This window comes from Lonchura striata, chromosome 21 (assembly GCF_046129695.1).
Source record: "Lonchura striata isolate bLonStr1 chromosome 21, bLonStr1.mat, whole genome shotgun sequence".
NCBI classification, from domain to species: Eukaryota; Metazoa; Chordata; class Aves; order Passeriformes; family Estrildidae; genus Lonchura; species Lonchura striata.
In genome coordinates this window covers 7,827,402-7,842,551 of record NC_134623.1, presented here as the reverse complement: position 1 = coordinate 7,842,551, position 15,150 = coordinate 7,827,402, and positions in this window count along the sequence as shown.

The following is a 15,150-nucleotide window of genomic DNA, read 5'->3' as shown; positions in this document are numbered from 1 at the left end:
AAAAGGCAGGGAGCTTTAGCCACCGTCCTCTAGCAGTCGCAAGGCTGTGCACACAATTTCGTCTCTCTGCAGCAACGTTCTTCACCCTCGTACAAGCTACAGCTCTGTCCGGCTCCCGGAGCAGGAGAAGCGGCTGCTTCGCGCACACAAGAGCGGAGCAGCAGCCGTACACTCCGAAGCGCTGCTTCAGCCGAAAGACGCCGGCGACCGGCGCTTGGCTTCGGACAGCTCCGGAGAGCCGTAGTGTGCGTCTGCACTAAACTGCATGATAGCGAAAAGCTTTGGCAGTGTGTCTCGCAGAGAGATAGCTTAGGAGCGCAGCGCACTTATGCCTCCCTTGTCCAAAAACACGATTTTACTGCACACTCCAAAAATAGTGCTCTTTCCTGGGCAATACGTAAGCTGCTATCTAGCGGCCGTGATTTTTCGGCTACTCTTGCTCAGCTAGTTGTTTTAACGTGCACAGGCCGTCCTGGCTTTCAGTGCACAGTGAAAGCAATCGCAAAAGTCTAGCAGATGCTGACTTCCAAACACCAGGCGCTGGCTATGTTCTTGCTTCTCGACAACTCAAGGCAGCCCTTCATTTCTGCAGTTGCCATCGAGGTCTCTGCATGTCGGAGACTCAGAGGACGAGCACGAGTTTCCCAGGAGGGGCTGCATCAGGACGAATTCAAAACTCAGGAAAATTGTCCTGGAACACCTTCCCTAAGGATGCTAGAATGGAATTGAAGAGGCAGGCGAGCGGCCACCACGGTCCTCTAGCAGTCCTTAGGGTGCGCGCAGAAGCCCGGTGCTCTGCGGCTTCGTTCTTCGCCCTCGTACAAGCTACCGCTCTCTCCGGCTCCCGGAGCAGGAGAAGCGGCTGCTTCGCGCACACAAGAGCGGAGCGGCAGCCGTACGCTCCGAAGCGCTGCTTCAGCCGAAAGACGCCGGCCACCGGCGCTTAGCTTCGGACAGCGCCGGAGAGCCGTAGTGTGCGTCTGCACTAGACTGCATGATAACGAAAAGCTTTGCCAGTGTGTCTCGCAGGGAGATAGCTTAGGAGCGCAGCGCACTTATGCCTCCCTTGTCCAGAAACACGATTTTACTGCACACTCCAAAAACAATGCTCTTTCCAGGGCAATATATAAGCTGCTTTCTGACGGCCGTGATCTTTCGATTACTCTTGCCCAGCTCGTTGTTTTAACGTGCACGTGCCGTCCTGGCATTCAGTGCACAGTGAAAGCAATCGCAAAAGTCCAGCAGCTGCTGACTCCCAAACACAAGGCGCTGGCTATGTTCTTGCTTCTCGACAACTCAACGCAGCCCTTCATTTCTGCAGCTGCCATCGAGTTCTCTGCATCTCGAGACTTCGGAAACGAGCACGAGTTTCCCAAGAGGGGCTTCATCAGGACGAAGTCAAAACCCAGGAAAATTGTCTCGGAGCACCTTCAATAAAGCATGCCAGCAGTGCATTGAAAAGGCAGGGAGCTTTAGCCACCGTCCTCTAGCAGTCGCAAGGCTGTGCACACAATGTCGTCTCTCTGCAGCAACGTTCTTCGCCCTCGTACAAGCTACAGCTCTGTCCGGCTCCCGGAGCAGGAGAAGCGGCTGCTTCGCGCACACAACAGCGGAGCGGCAGCCGTACGCTCCGAAGCGCTGCTTCAGCCGAAAGACGCCGGCCACCGGCGCTTGGCTTCGGACAGCTCCGGAGAGCCGTAGTGTGCGTCTGCACTAGACTGCATGATAGCGAAAAGCTTTGCCAGTGTGTCTCGCAGGGAGATAGCTTAGAAGCGCAGCGCACTTTTGCCTCCCTTGTCCAGAAACACGATTTTACTGCACACTCCAAAAATAGTGCTCTTTCCTGGGCAATACGTAAGCTGCTATCTAGCGGCCGTGATTTTTCGGCTACTCTTGCTCAGCTAGTTGTTTTAACGTGCACAGGCCGTCCTGGCTTTCAGTGCACAGTGATAGCAATCGCAAAAGTCTAGCAGCTGCTGACTTCCAAACACAAGGCGCTGGCTATGTTCTTGCTTCTCGACAACTCAAGGCAGCCCTTCATTTCTGCAGTTGCCATCGAGGTCTCTGCATGTCGGAGACTCAGAGGACGAGCACGAGTTTCCCAGGAGGGGCTGCATCAGGACGAATTCAAAACTCAGGAAAATTGTCCTGGAACACCTTCCCTAAGGATGCTAGAATGGAATTGAAGAGGCAGGCGAGCGGCCACCACGGTCCTCTAGCAGTCCTTAGGGTGCGCGCAGAAGGCCGGTGCTCTGCGGCTTCGTTCTTCGCCCTCGTACAAGCTACCGCTCTCTCCGGCTCCCGGAGCAGGAGAAGCGGCTGCTTCGCGCACACAACAGCGGAGCGGCAGCCGTACGCTCCGAAGCGCTGCTTCAGCCGAAAGACGCCGGCCACCGGCGCTTAGCTTCGGACAGCTCCGGAGAGCCGTAGTGTGCGTCTGCACTAGACTGCATGATAACGAAAAGCTTTGCCAGTGTGTCTCGCAGGGAGATAGCTTAGGAGCGCAGCGCACTTATGCCTCCCTTGTCCAGAAACACGATTTTACTGCACACTCCAAAAACAATGCTCTTTCCAGGGCAATATATAAGCTGCTTTCTGACGGCCGTGATCTTTCGATTACTCTTGCCCAGCTCGTTGTTTTAACGTGCACGTGCCGTCCTGGCATTCAGTGCACAGTGAAAGCAATCGCAAAAGTCCAGCAGCTGCTGACTCCCAAACACAAGGCGCTGGCTATGTTCTTGCTTCTCGACAACTCAACGCAGCCCTTCATTTCTGCAGCTGCCATCGAGTTCTCTGCATCTCGAGCCTTCGGAAACGAGCACGGGTTTCCCAAGAGGGGCTTCATCAGGACGAAGTCAAAACCCAGGAAAATTGTCTCGGAGCACCTTCAATAAAGCATGCCAGCAGTGCATTGAAAAGGCAGGGAGCTTTAGCCACCGTCCTCTAGCAGTCGCAAGGCTGTGCACACAATGTCGTCTCTCTGCCGCAACGTTCTTCGCCCTCGTACAAGCTACAGCTCTGTCCGGCTCCCGGAGCAGGAGAAGCGGCTGCTTCGCGCACACAACAGCGGAGCGGCAGCCGTACGCTCCGAAGCGCTGCTTCAGCCGAAAGACGCCGGCCACCGGCGCTTGGCTTCGGACAGCTCCGGAGAGCCGTAGTGTGCGTCTGCACTAAACTGCATCATAGCGAAAAGCTTTGGCAGTGTGTCTCGCAGGGAGATAGCTTAGGAGCGCAGCGCACTTATGCCTCCCTTGTCCAAAAACACGATTTTACTGCACACTCCAAAAATAGTGCTCTTTCCTGGGCAATACGTAAGCTGCTATCTAGCGGCCGTGATTTTTCGGCTACTCTTGCTCAGCTAGTTGTTTTAACGTGCACAGGCCGTCCTGGCTTTCAGTGCACAGTGATAGCAATCGCAAAAGTCTAGCAGCTGCTGACTTCCAAACACAAGGCGCTGGCTATGTTCTTGCTTCTCGACAACTCAAGGCAGCCCTTCATTTCTGCAGTTGCCATCGAGGTCTCTGCATGTCGGAGACTCAGAGGACGAGCACGAGTTTCCCAGGAGGGGCTGCATCAGGACGAATTCAAAACTCAGGAGAATTGTCCTGGAACACCTTCCCTAAGGATGCTAGAATGGAATTGAAGAGGCAGGCGAGCGGCCACCACGGTCCTCTAGCAGTCCTTAGGGTGCGCGCAGAAGGCCGGTGCTCTGCGGCTTCGTTCTTCGCCCTCGTACAAGCTACCGCTCTCTCCGGCTCCCGGAGCAGGAGAAGCGGCTGCTTCGCGCACACAACAGCGGAGCGGCAGCCGTACGCTCCGAAGCGCTGCTTCAGCCGAAAGACGCCGGCCACCGGCGCTTGGCTTCGGACAGCTCCGGAGAGCCGTAGTGTGCGTCTGCACTAAACTGCATGATAGCGAAAAGCTTTGCCAGTGTGTCTCGCAGGGAGATAGCTTAGAAGCGCAGCGCACTTTTGCCTCCCTTGTCCAGAAACACGATTTTACTGCACACTCCAAAAACAATGCTCTTTCCAGGGCAATATATAAGCTGCTTTCTGACGGCCGTGATCTTTCGATTACTCTTGCCCAGCTCGTTGTTTTAACGTGCACGTGCCGTCCTGGCATTCAGTGCACAGTGAAAGCAATCGCAAAAGTCCAGCAGCTGCTGACTCCCAAACACAAGGCGCTGGCTATGTTCTTGCTTCTCGACAACTCAACGCAGCCCTTCATTTCTGCAGCTGCCATCGAGTTCTCTGCATCTCGAGCCTTCGGAAACGAGCACGAGTTTCCCAAGAGGGGCTTCATCAGGACGAAGTCAAAACCCAGGAAAATTGTCTCGGAGCACCTTCAATAAAGCATGCCAGCAGTGCATTGAAAAGGCAGGGAGCTTTAGCCACCGTCCTCTAGCAGTCGCAAGGCTGTGCACACAATTTCGTCTCTCTGCAGCAACGTTCTTCACCCTCGTACAAGCTACAGCTCTGTCCGGCTCCCGGAGCAGGAGAAGCGGCTGCTTCGCGCACACAAGAGCGGAGCAGCAGCCGTACACTCCGAAGCGCTGCTTCAGCCGAAAGACGCCGGCGACCGGCGCTTGGCTTCGGACAGCTCCGGAGAGCCGTAGTGTGCGTCTGCACTAAACTGCATCATAGCGAAAAGCTTTGGCAGTGTGTCTCGCAGAGAGATAGCTTAGGAGCGCAGCGCACTTATGCCTCCCTTGTCCAAAAACACGATTTTACTGCACACTCCAAAAATAGTGCTCTTTCCTGGGCAATACGTAAGCTGCTATCTAGCGGCCGTGATTTTTCGGCTACTCTTGCTCAGCTAGTTGTTTTAACGTGCACAGGCCGTCCTGGCTTTCAGTGCACAGTGAAAGCAATCGCAAAAGTCTAGCAGCTGCTGACTTCCAAACACAAGGCGCTGGCTATGTTCTTGCTTCTCGACAACTCAAGGCAGCCCTTCATTTCTGCAGTTGCCATCGAGGTCTCTGCATGTCGGAGACTCAGAGGACGAGCACGAGTTTCCCAGGAGGGGCTGCATCAGGACGAATTCAAAACTCAGGAAAATTGTCCTGGAACACCTTCCCTAAGGATGCTAGAATGGAATTGAAGAGGCAGGCGAGCGGCCACCACGGTCCTCTAGCAGTCCTTAGGGTGCGCGCAGAAGGCCGGTGCTCTGCGGCTTCGTTCTTCGCCCTCGTACAAGCTACCGCTCTCTCCGGCTCCCGGAGCAGGAGAAGCGGCTGCTTCGCGCACACAAGAGCGGAGCGGCAGCCGTACGCTCCGAAGCGCTGCTTCAGCCGAAAGACGCCGGCCACCGGCGCTTAGCTTCGGACAGCGCCGGAGAGCCGTAGTGTGCGTCTGCACTAGACTGCATGATAACGAAAAGCTTTGCCAGTGTGTCTCGCAGGGAGATAGCTTAGAAGCGCAGCGCACTTTTGCCTCCCTTGTCCAGAAACACGATTTTACTGCACACTCCAAAAACAATGCTCTTTCCAGGGCAATATATAAGCTGCTTTCTGACGGCCGTGATCTTTCGATTACTCTTGCCCAGCTCGTTGTTTTAACGTGCACAGGCCGTCCTGGCTTTCAGTGCACAGTGATAGCAATCGCAAAAGTCCAGCAGCTGCTGACTCCCAAACACAAGGCGCTGGCTATGTTCTTGCTTCTCGACAACTCAACGCAGCCCTTCATTTCTGCAGCTGCCATCGAGGTCTCTGCATGTCGGAGACTCAGAGGACGAGCACGAGTTTCCCAGGAGGGGCTGCATCAGGACGAATTCAAAACTCAGGAAAATTGTCCTGGAACACCTTCAATAAAGCATGCCAGCAGTGCATTGAAAAGGCAGGGAGCTTTAGCCACCGTCCTCTAGCAGTCGCAAGGCTGTGCACACAATGTCGTCTCTCTGCAGCAACGTTCTTCGCCCTCGTACAAGCTACAGCTCTGTCCGGCTCCCGGAGCAGGAGAAGCGGCTGCTTCGCGCACACAACAGCGGAGCGGCAGCCGTACGCTCCGAAGCGCTGCTTCAGCCGAAAGACGCCGGCGACCGGCGCTTGGCTTCGGACAGCTCCGGAGAGCCGTAGTGTGCGTCTGCACTAAACTGCATGATAGCGAAAAGCTTTGGCAGTGTGTCTCGCAGAGAGATAGCTTAGGAGCGCAGCGCACTTATGCCTCCCTTGTCCAAAAACACGATTTTACTGCACACTCCAAAAATAGTGCTCTTTCCTGGGCAATACGTAAGCTGCTATCTAGCGGCCGTGATTTTTCGGCTACTCTTGCTCAGCTAGTTGTTTTAACGTGCACAGGCCGTCCTGGCTTTCAGTGCACAGTGAAAGCAATCGCAAAAGTCTAGCAGATGCTGACTTCCAAACACCAGGCGCTGGCTATGTTCTTGCTTCTCGACAACTCAAGGCAGCCCTTCATTTCTGCAGTTGCCATCGAGGTCTCTGCATGTCGGAGACTCAGAGGACGAGCACGAGTTTCCCAGGAGGGGCTGCATCAGGACGAATTCAAAACTCAGGAAAATTGTCCTGGAACACCTTCCCTAAGGATGCTAGAATGGAATTGAAGAGGCAGGCGAGCGGCCACCACGGTCCTCTAGCAGTCCTTAGGGTGCGCGCAGAAGGCCGGTGCTCTGCGGCTTCGTTCTTCGCCCTCGTACAAGCTACCGCTCTCTCCGGCTCCCGGAGCAGGAGAAGCGGCTGCTTCGCGCACACAAGAGCGGAGCGGCAGCCGTACGCTCCGAAGCGCTGCTTCAGCCGAAAGACGCCGGCCACCGGCGCTTAGCTTCGGACAGCGCCGGAGAGCCGTAGTGTGCGTCTGCACTAGACTGCATGATAACGAAAAGCTTTGCCAGTGTGTCTCGCAGGGAGATAGCTTAGGAGCGCAGCGCACTTATGCCTCCCTTGTCCAGAAACACGATTTTACTGCACACTCCAAAAACAATGCTCTTTCCAGGGCAATATATAAGCTGCTTTCTGACGGCCGTGATCTTTCGATTACTCTTGCCCAGCTCGTTGTTTTAACGTGCACGTGCCGTCCTGGCATTCAGTGCACAGTGAAAGCAATCGCAAAAGTCCAGCAGCTGCTGACTCCCAAACACAAGGCGCTGGCTATGTTCTTGCTTCTCGACAACTCAACGCAGCCCTTCATTTCTGCAGCTGCCATCGAGTTCTCTGCATCTCGAGACTTCGGAAACGAGCACGAGTTTCCCAAGAGGGGCTTCATCAGGACGAAGTCAAAACCCAGGAAAATTGTCTCGGAGCACCTTCAATAAAGCATGCCAGCAGTGCATTGAAAAGGCAGGGAGCTTTAGCCACCGTCCTCTAGCAGTCGCAAGGCTGTGCACACAATGTCGTCTCTCTGCAGCAACGTTCTTCGCCCTCGTACAAGCTACAGCTCTGTCCGGCTCCCGGAGCAGGAGAAGCGGCTGCTTCGCGCACACAACAGCGGAGCGGCAGCCGTACGCTCCGAAGCGCTGCTTCAGCCGAAAGACGCCGGCCACCGGCGCTTGGCTTCGGACAGCTCCGGAGAGCCGTAGTGTGCGTCTGCACTAGACTGCATGATAGCGAAAAGCTTTGCCAGTGTGTCTCGCAGGGAGATAGCTTAGAAGCGCAGCGCACTTTTGCCTCCCTTGTCCAGAAACACGATTTTACTGCACACTCCAAAAATAGTGCTCTTTCCTGGGCAATACGTAAGCTGCTATCTAGCGGCCGTGATTTTTCGGCTACTCTTGCTCAGCTAGTTGTTTTAACGTGCACAGGCCGTCCTGGCTTTCAGTGCACAGTGATAGCAATCGCAAAAGTCTAGCAGCTGCTGACTTCCAAACACAAGGCGCTGGCTATGTTCTTGCTTCTCGACAACTCAAGGCAGCCCTTCATTTCTGCAGTTGCCATCGAGGTCTCTGCATGTCGGAGACTCAGAGGACGAGCACGAGTTTCCCAGGAGGGGCTGCATCAGGACGAATTCAAAACTCAGGAAAATTGTCCTGGAACACCTTCCCTAAGGATGCTAGAATGGAATTGAAGAGGCAGGCGAGCGGCCACCACGGTCCTCTAGCAGTCCTTAGGGTGCGCGCAGAAGGCCGGTGCTCTGCGGCTTCGTTCTTCGCCCTCGTACAAGCTACCGCTCTCTCCGGCTCCCGGAGCAGGAGAAGCGGCTGCTTCGCGCACACAACAGCGGAGCGGCAGCCGTACGCTCCGAAGCGCTGCTTCAGCCGAAAGACGCCGGCCACCGGCGCTTAGCTTCGGACAGCTCCGGAGAGCCGTAGTGTGCGTCTGCACTAGACTGCATGATAACGAAAAGCTTTGCCAGTGTGTCTCGCAGGGAGATAGCTTAGGAGCGCAGCGCACTTATGCCTCCCTTGTCCAGAAACACGATTTTACTGCACACTCCAAAAACAATGCTCTTTCCAGGGCAATATATAAGCTGCTTTCTGACGGCCGTGATCTTTCGATTACTCTTGCCCAGCTCGTTGTTTTAACGTGCACGTGCCGTCCTGGCATTCAGTGCACAGTGAAAGCAATCGCAAAAGTCCAGCAGCTGCTGACTCCCAAACACAAGGCGCTGGCTATGTTCTTGCTTCTCGACAACTCAACGCAGCCCTTCATTTCTGCAGCTGCCATCGAGTTCTCTGCATCTCGAGCCTTCGGAAACGAGCACGGGTTTCCCAAGAGGGGCTTCATCAGGACGAAGTCAAAACCCAGGAAAATTGTCTCGGAGCACCTTCAATAAAGCATGCCAGCAGTGCATTGAAAAGGCAGGGAGCTTTAGCCACCGTCCTCTAGCAGTCGCAAGGCTGTGCACACAATGTCGTCTCTCTGCCGCAACGTTCTTCGCCCTCGTACAAGCTACAGCTCTGTCCGGCTCCCGGAGCAGGAGAAGCGGCTGCTTCGCGCACACAACAGCGGAGCGGCAGCCGTACGCTCCGAAGCGCTGCTTCAGCCGAAAGACGCCGGCCACCGGCGCTTGGCTTCGGACAGCTCCGGAGAGCCGTAGTGTGCGTCTGCACTAAACTGCATCATAGCGAAAAGCTTTGGCAGTGTGTCTCGCAGGGAGATAGCTTAGGAGCGCAGCGCACTTATGCCTCCCTTGTCCAAAAACACGATTTTACTGCACACTCCAAAAATAGTGCTCTTTCCTGGGCAATACGTAAGCTGCTATCTAGCGGCCGTGATTTTTCGGCTACTCTTGCTCAGCTAGTTGTTTTAACGTGCACAGGCCGTCCTGGCTTTCAGTGCACAGTGATAGCAATCGCAAAAGTCTAGCAGCTGCTGACTTCCAAACACAAGGCGCTGGCTATGTTCTTGCTTCTCGACAACTCAAGGCAGCCCTTCATTTCTGCAGTTGCCATCGAGGTCTCTGCATGTCGGAGACTCAGAGGACGAGCACGAGTTTCCCAGGAGGGGCTGCATCAGGACGAATTCAAAACTCAGGAAAATTGTCCTGGAACACCTTCCCTAAGGATGCTAGAATGGAATTGAAGAGGCAGGCGAGCGGCCACCACGGTCCTCTAGCAGTCCTTAGGGTGCGCGCAGAAGGCCGGTGCTCTGCGGCTTCGTTCTTCGCCCTCGTACAAGCTACCGCTCTCTCCGGCTCCCGGAGCAGGAGAAGCGGCTGCTTCGCGCACACAACAGCGGAGCGGCAGCCGTACGCTCCGAAGCGCTGCTTCAGCCGAAAGACGCCGGCCACCGGCGCTTGGCTTCGGACAGCTCCGGAGAGCCGTAGTGTGCGTCTGCACTAGACTGCATGATAGCGAAAAGTTTTGGCAGTGTGTCTCGCAGGGAGATAGCTTAGAAGCGCAGCGCACTTTTGCCTCCCTTGTCCAGAAACACGATTTTACTGCACACTCCAAAAATAGTGCTCTTTCCTGGGCAATACGTAAGCTGCTATCTAGCGGCCGTGATTTTTCGGCTACTCTTGCTCAGCTAGTTGTTTTAACGTGCACAGGCCGTCCTGGCTTTCAGTGCACAGTGATAGCAATCGCAAAAGTCTAGCAGCTGCTGACTTCCAAACACAAGGCGCTGGCTATGTTCTTGCTTCTCGACAACTCAAGGCAGCCCTTCATTTCTGCAGTTGCCATCGAGGTCTCTGCATGTCGGAGACTCAGAGGACGAGCACGAGTTTCCCAGGAGGGGCTGCATCAGGACGAATTCAAAACTCAGGAAAATTGTCCTGGAACACCTTCCCTAAGGATGCTAGAATGGAATTGAAGAGGCAGGCGAGCGGCCACCACGGTCCTCTAGCAGTCCTTAGGGTGCGCGGAGAAGCCGGGTGCTCTGCGGCTTCGTTCTTCGCCCTCGTACAAGCTACCGCTCTCTCCGGCTCCCGGAGCAGGAGAAGCGGCTGCTTCGCGCACACAACAGCGGAGCGGCAGCCGTACGCTCCGAAGCGCTGCTTCAGCCGAAAGACGCCGGCCACCGGCGCTTGGCTTCGGACAGCTCCGGAGAGCCGTAGTGTGCGTCTGCACTAAACTGCATGATAGCGAAAAGCTTTGCCAGTGTGTCTCGCAGGGAGATAGCTTAGAAGCGCAGCGCACTTATGCCTCCCTTGTCCAGAAACACGATTTTACTGCACACTCCAAAAACAATGCTCTTTCCAGGGCAATATATAAGCTGCTTTCTGACGGCCGTGATCTTTCGATTACTCTTGCCCAGCTCGTTGTTTTAACGTGCACATGCCGTCCTGGCATTCAGTGCACAGTGAAAGCAATCGCAAAAGTCCAGCAGCTGCTGACTCCCAAACACAAGGCGCTGGCTATGTTCTTGCTTCTCGACAACTCAACGCAGCCCTTCATTTCTGCAGCTGCCATCGAGTTCTCTGCATCTCGAGCCTTCGGAAACGAGCACGAGTTTCCCAAGAGGGGCTTCATCAGGACGAAGTCAAAACCCAGGAAAATTGTCTCGGAGCACCTTCAATAAAGCATGCCAGCAGTGCATTGAAAAGGCAGGGAGCTTTAGCCACCGTCCTCTAGCAGTCGCAAGGCTGTGCACACAATGTCGTCTCTCTGCAGCAACGTTCTTCGCCCTCGTACAAGCTACAGCTCTGTCCGGCTCCCGGAGCAGGAGAAGCGGCTGCTTCGCGCACACAACAGCGGAGCGGCAGCCGTACGCTCCGAAGCGCTGCTTCAGCCGAAAGACGCCGGCGACCGGCGCTTGGCTTCGGACAGCTCCGGAGAGCCGTAGTGTGCGTCTGCACTAAACTGCATGATAGCGAAAAGCTTTGGCAGTGTGTCTCGCAGGGAGATAGCTTAGGAGCGCAGCGCACTTATGCCTCCCTTGTCCAAAAACACGATTTTACTGCACACTCCAAAAATAGTGCTTTTTCCTGGGCAATACGTAAGCTGCTATCTAGCGGCCGTGATTTTTCGGCTACTCTTGCTCAGCTAGTTGTTTTAACGTGCACAGGCCGTCCTGGCTTTCAGTGCACAGTGATAGCAATCGCAAAAGTCTAGCAGCTGCTGACTCCCAAACACAAGGCGCTGGCTATGTTCTTGCTTCTCGACAACTCAAGGCAGCCCTTCATTTCTGCAGTTGCCATCGAGGTCTCTGCATGTCGGAGACTCAGAGGACGAGCACGAGTTTCCCAGGAGGGGCTGCATCAGGACGAATTCAAAACTCAGGAAAATTGTCCTGGAACACCTTCCCTAAGGATGCTAGAATGGAATTGAAGAGGCAGGCGAGCGGCCACCACGGTCCTCTAGCAGTCCTTAGGGTGCGCGCAGAAGGCCGGTGCTCTGCGGCTTCGTTCTTCGCCCTCGTACAAGCTACCGCTCTCTCCGGCTCCCGGAGCAGGAGAAGCGGCTGCTTCGCGCACACAACAGCGGAGCGGCAGCCGTACGCTCCGAAGCGCTGCTTCAGCCGAAAGACGCCGGCCACCGGCGCTTGGCTTCGGACAGCTCCGGAGAGCCGTAGTGTGCGTCTGCACTAGACTGCATGATAGCGAAAAGCTTTGCCAGTGTGTCTCGCAGGGAGATAGCTTAGAAGCGCAGCGCACTTTTGCCTCCCTTGTCCAGAAACACGATTTTACTGCACACTCCAAAAATAGTGCTCTTTCCTGGGCAATACGTAAGCTGCTATCTAGCGGCCGTGATTTTTCGGCTACTCTTGCTCAGCTAGTTGTTTTAACGTGCACGTGCCGTCCTGGCTTTCAGTGCACAGTGATAGCAATCGCAAAAGTCTAGCAGCTGCTGACTTCCAAACACAAGGCGCTGGCTATGTTCTTGCTTCTCGACAACTCAAGGCAGCCCTTCATTTCTGCAGTTGCCATCGAGGTCTCTGCATGTCGGAGACTCAGAGGACGAGCACGAGTTTCCCAGGAGGGGCTGCATCAGGACGAATTCAAAACTCAGGAAAATTGTCCTGGAACACCTTCCCTAAGGATGCTAGAATGGAATTGAAGAGGCAGGCGAGCGGCCACCACGGTCCTCTAGCAGTCCTTAGGGTGCGCGCAGAAGGCCGGTGCTCTGCGGCTTCGTTCTTCGCCCTCGTACAAGCTACCGCTCTCTCCGGCTCCCGGAGCAGGAGAAGCGGCTGCTTCGCGCACACAACAGCGGAGCGGCAGCCGTACGCTCCGAAGCGCTGCTTCAGCCGAAAGACGCCGGCCACCGGCGCTTAGCTTCGGACAGCTCCGGAGAGCCGTAGTGTGCGTCTGCACTAGACTGCATGATAACGAAAAGCTTTGCCAGTGTGTCTCGCAGGGAGATAGCTTAGGAGCGCAGCGCACTTATGCCTCCCTTGTCCAGAAACACGATTTTACTGCACACTCCAAAAACAATGCTCTTTCCAGGGCAATATATAAGCTGCTTTCTGACGGCCGTGATCTTTCGATTACTCTTGCCCAGCTCGTTGTTTTAACGTGCACGTGCCGTCCTGGCATTCAGTGCACAGTGAAAGCAATCGCAAAAGTCCAGCAGCTGCTGACTCCCAAACACAAGGCGCTGGCTATGTTCTTGCTTCTCGACAACTCAACGCAGCCCTTCATTTCTGCAGCTGCCATCGAGTTCTCTGCATCTCGAGCCTTCGGAAACGAGCACGGGTTTCCCAAGAGGGGCTTCATCAGGACGAAGTCAAAACCCAGGAAAATTGTCTCGGAGCACCTTCAATAAAGCATGCCAGCAGTGCATTGAAAAGGCAGGGAGCTTTAGCCACCGTCCTCTAGCAGTCGCAAGGCTGTGCACACAATGTCGTCTCTCTGCCGCAACGTTCTTCGCCCTCGTACAAGCTACAGCTCTGTCCGGCTCCCGGAGCAGGAGAAGCGGCTGCTTCGCGCACACAACAGCGGAGCGGCAGCCGTACGCTCCGAAGCGCTGCTTCAGCCGAAAGACGCCGGCCACCGGCGCTTGGCTTCGGACAGCTCCGGAGAGCCGTAGTGTGCGTCTGCACTAAACTGCATCATAGCGAAAAGCTTTGCCAGTGTGTCTCGCAGGGAGATAGCTTAGAAGCGCAGCGCACTTTTGCCTCCCTTGTCCAGAAACACGATTTTACTGCACACTCCAAAAACAATGCTCTTTCCAGGGCAATATATAAGCTGCTTTCTGACGGCCGTGATCTTTCGATTACTCTTGCCCAGCTCGTTGTTTTAACGTGCACAGGCCGTCCTGGCTTTCAGTGCACAGTGATAGCAATCGCAAAAGTCTAGCAGCTGCTGACTTCCAAACACAAGGCGCTGGCTATGTTCTTGCTTCTCGACAACTCAAGGCAGCCCTTCATTTCTGCAGTTGCCATCGAGGTCTCTGCATGTCGGAGACTCAGAGGACGAGCACGAGTTTCCCAGGAGGGGCTGCATCAGGACGAATTCAAAACTCAGGAAAATTGTCCTGGAACACCTTCCCTAAGGATGCTAGAATGGAATTGAAGAGGCAGGCGAGCGGCCACCACGGTCCTCTAGCAGTCCTTAGGGTGCGCGCAGAAGGCCGGTGCTCTGCGGCTTCGTTCTTCGCCCTCGTACAAGCTACCGCTCTCTCCGGCTCCCGGAGCAGGAGAAGCGGCTGCTTCGCGCACACAACAGCGGAGCGGCAGCCGTACGCTCCGAAGCGCTGCTTCAGCCGAAAGACGCCGGCCACCGGCGCTTGGCTTCGGACAGCTCCGGAGAGCCGTAGTGTGCGTCTGCACTAGACTGCATGATAGCGAAAAGTTTTGGCAGTGTGTCTCGCAGGGAGATAGCTTAGAAGCGCAGCGCACTTTTGCCTCCCTTGTCCAGAAACACGATTTTACTGCACACTCCAAAAACAATGCTCTTTCCAGGGCAATATATAAGCTGCTTTCTGACGGCCGTGATCTTTCGATTACTCTTGCCCAGCTCGTTGTTTTAACGTGCACATGCCGTCCTGGCATTCAGTGCACAGTGAAAGCAATCGCAAAAGTCCAGCAGCTGCTGACTCCCAAACACAAGGCGCTGGCTATGTTCTTGCTTCTCGACAACTCAACGCAGCCCTTCATTTCTGCAGCTGCCATCGAGTTCTCTGCATCTCGAGCCTTCGGAAACGAGCACGAGTTTCCCAAGAGGGGCTTCATCAGGACGAAGTCAAAACCCAGGAAAATTGTCTCGGAGCACCTTCAATAAAGCATGCCAGCAGTGCATTGAAAAGGCAGGGAGCTTTAGCCACCGTCCTCTAGCAGTCGCAAGGCTGTGCACACAATTTCGTCTCTCTGCAGCAACGTTCTTCACCCTCGTACAAGCTACAGCTCTGTCCGGCTCCCGGAGCAGGAGAAGCGGCTGCTTCGCGCACACAACAGCGGAGCGGCAGCCGTACGCTCCGAAGCGCTGCTTCAGCCGAAAGACGCCGGCCACCGGCGCTTGGCTTCGGACAGCTCCGGAGAGCCGTAGTGTGCGTCTGCACTAAACTGCATGATAGCGAAAAGCTTTGGCAGTGTGTCTCGCAGGGAGATAGCTTAGGAGCGCAGCGCACTTATGCCTCCCTTGTCCAAAAACACGATTTTACTGCACACTCCAAAAATAGTGCTTTTTCCTGGGCAATACGTAAGCTGCTATCTAGCGGCCGTGATTTTTCGGCTACTCTTGCTCAGCTAGTTGTTTTAACGTGCACAGGCCGTCCTGGCTTTCAGTGCACAGTGATAGCAATCGCAAAAGTCTAGCAGCTGCTGACTCCCAAACACAAGGCGCTGGCTATGTTCTTGCTTCTCGACAACTCAACGCAGCC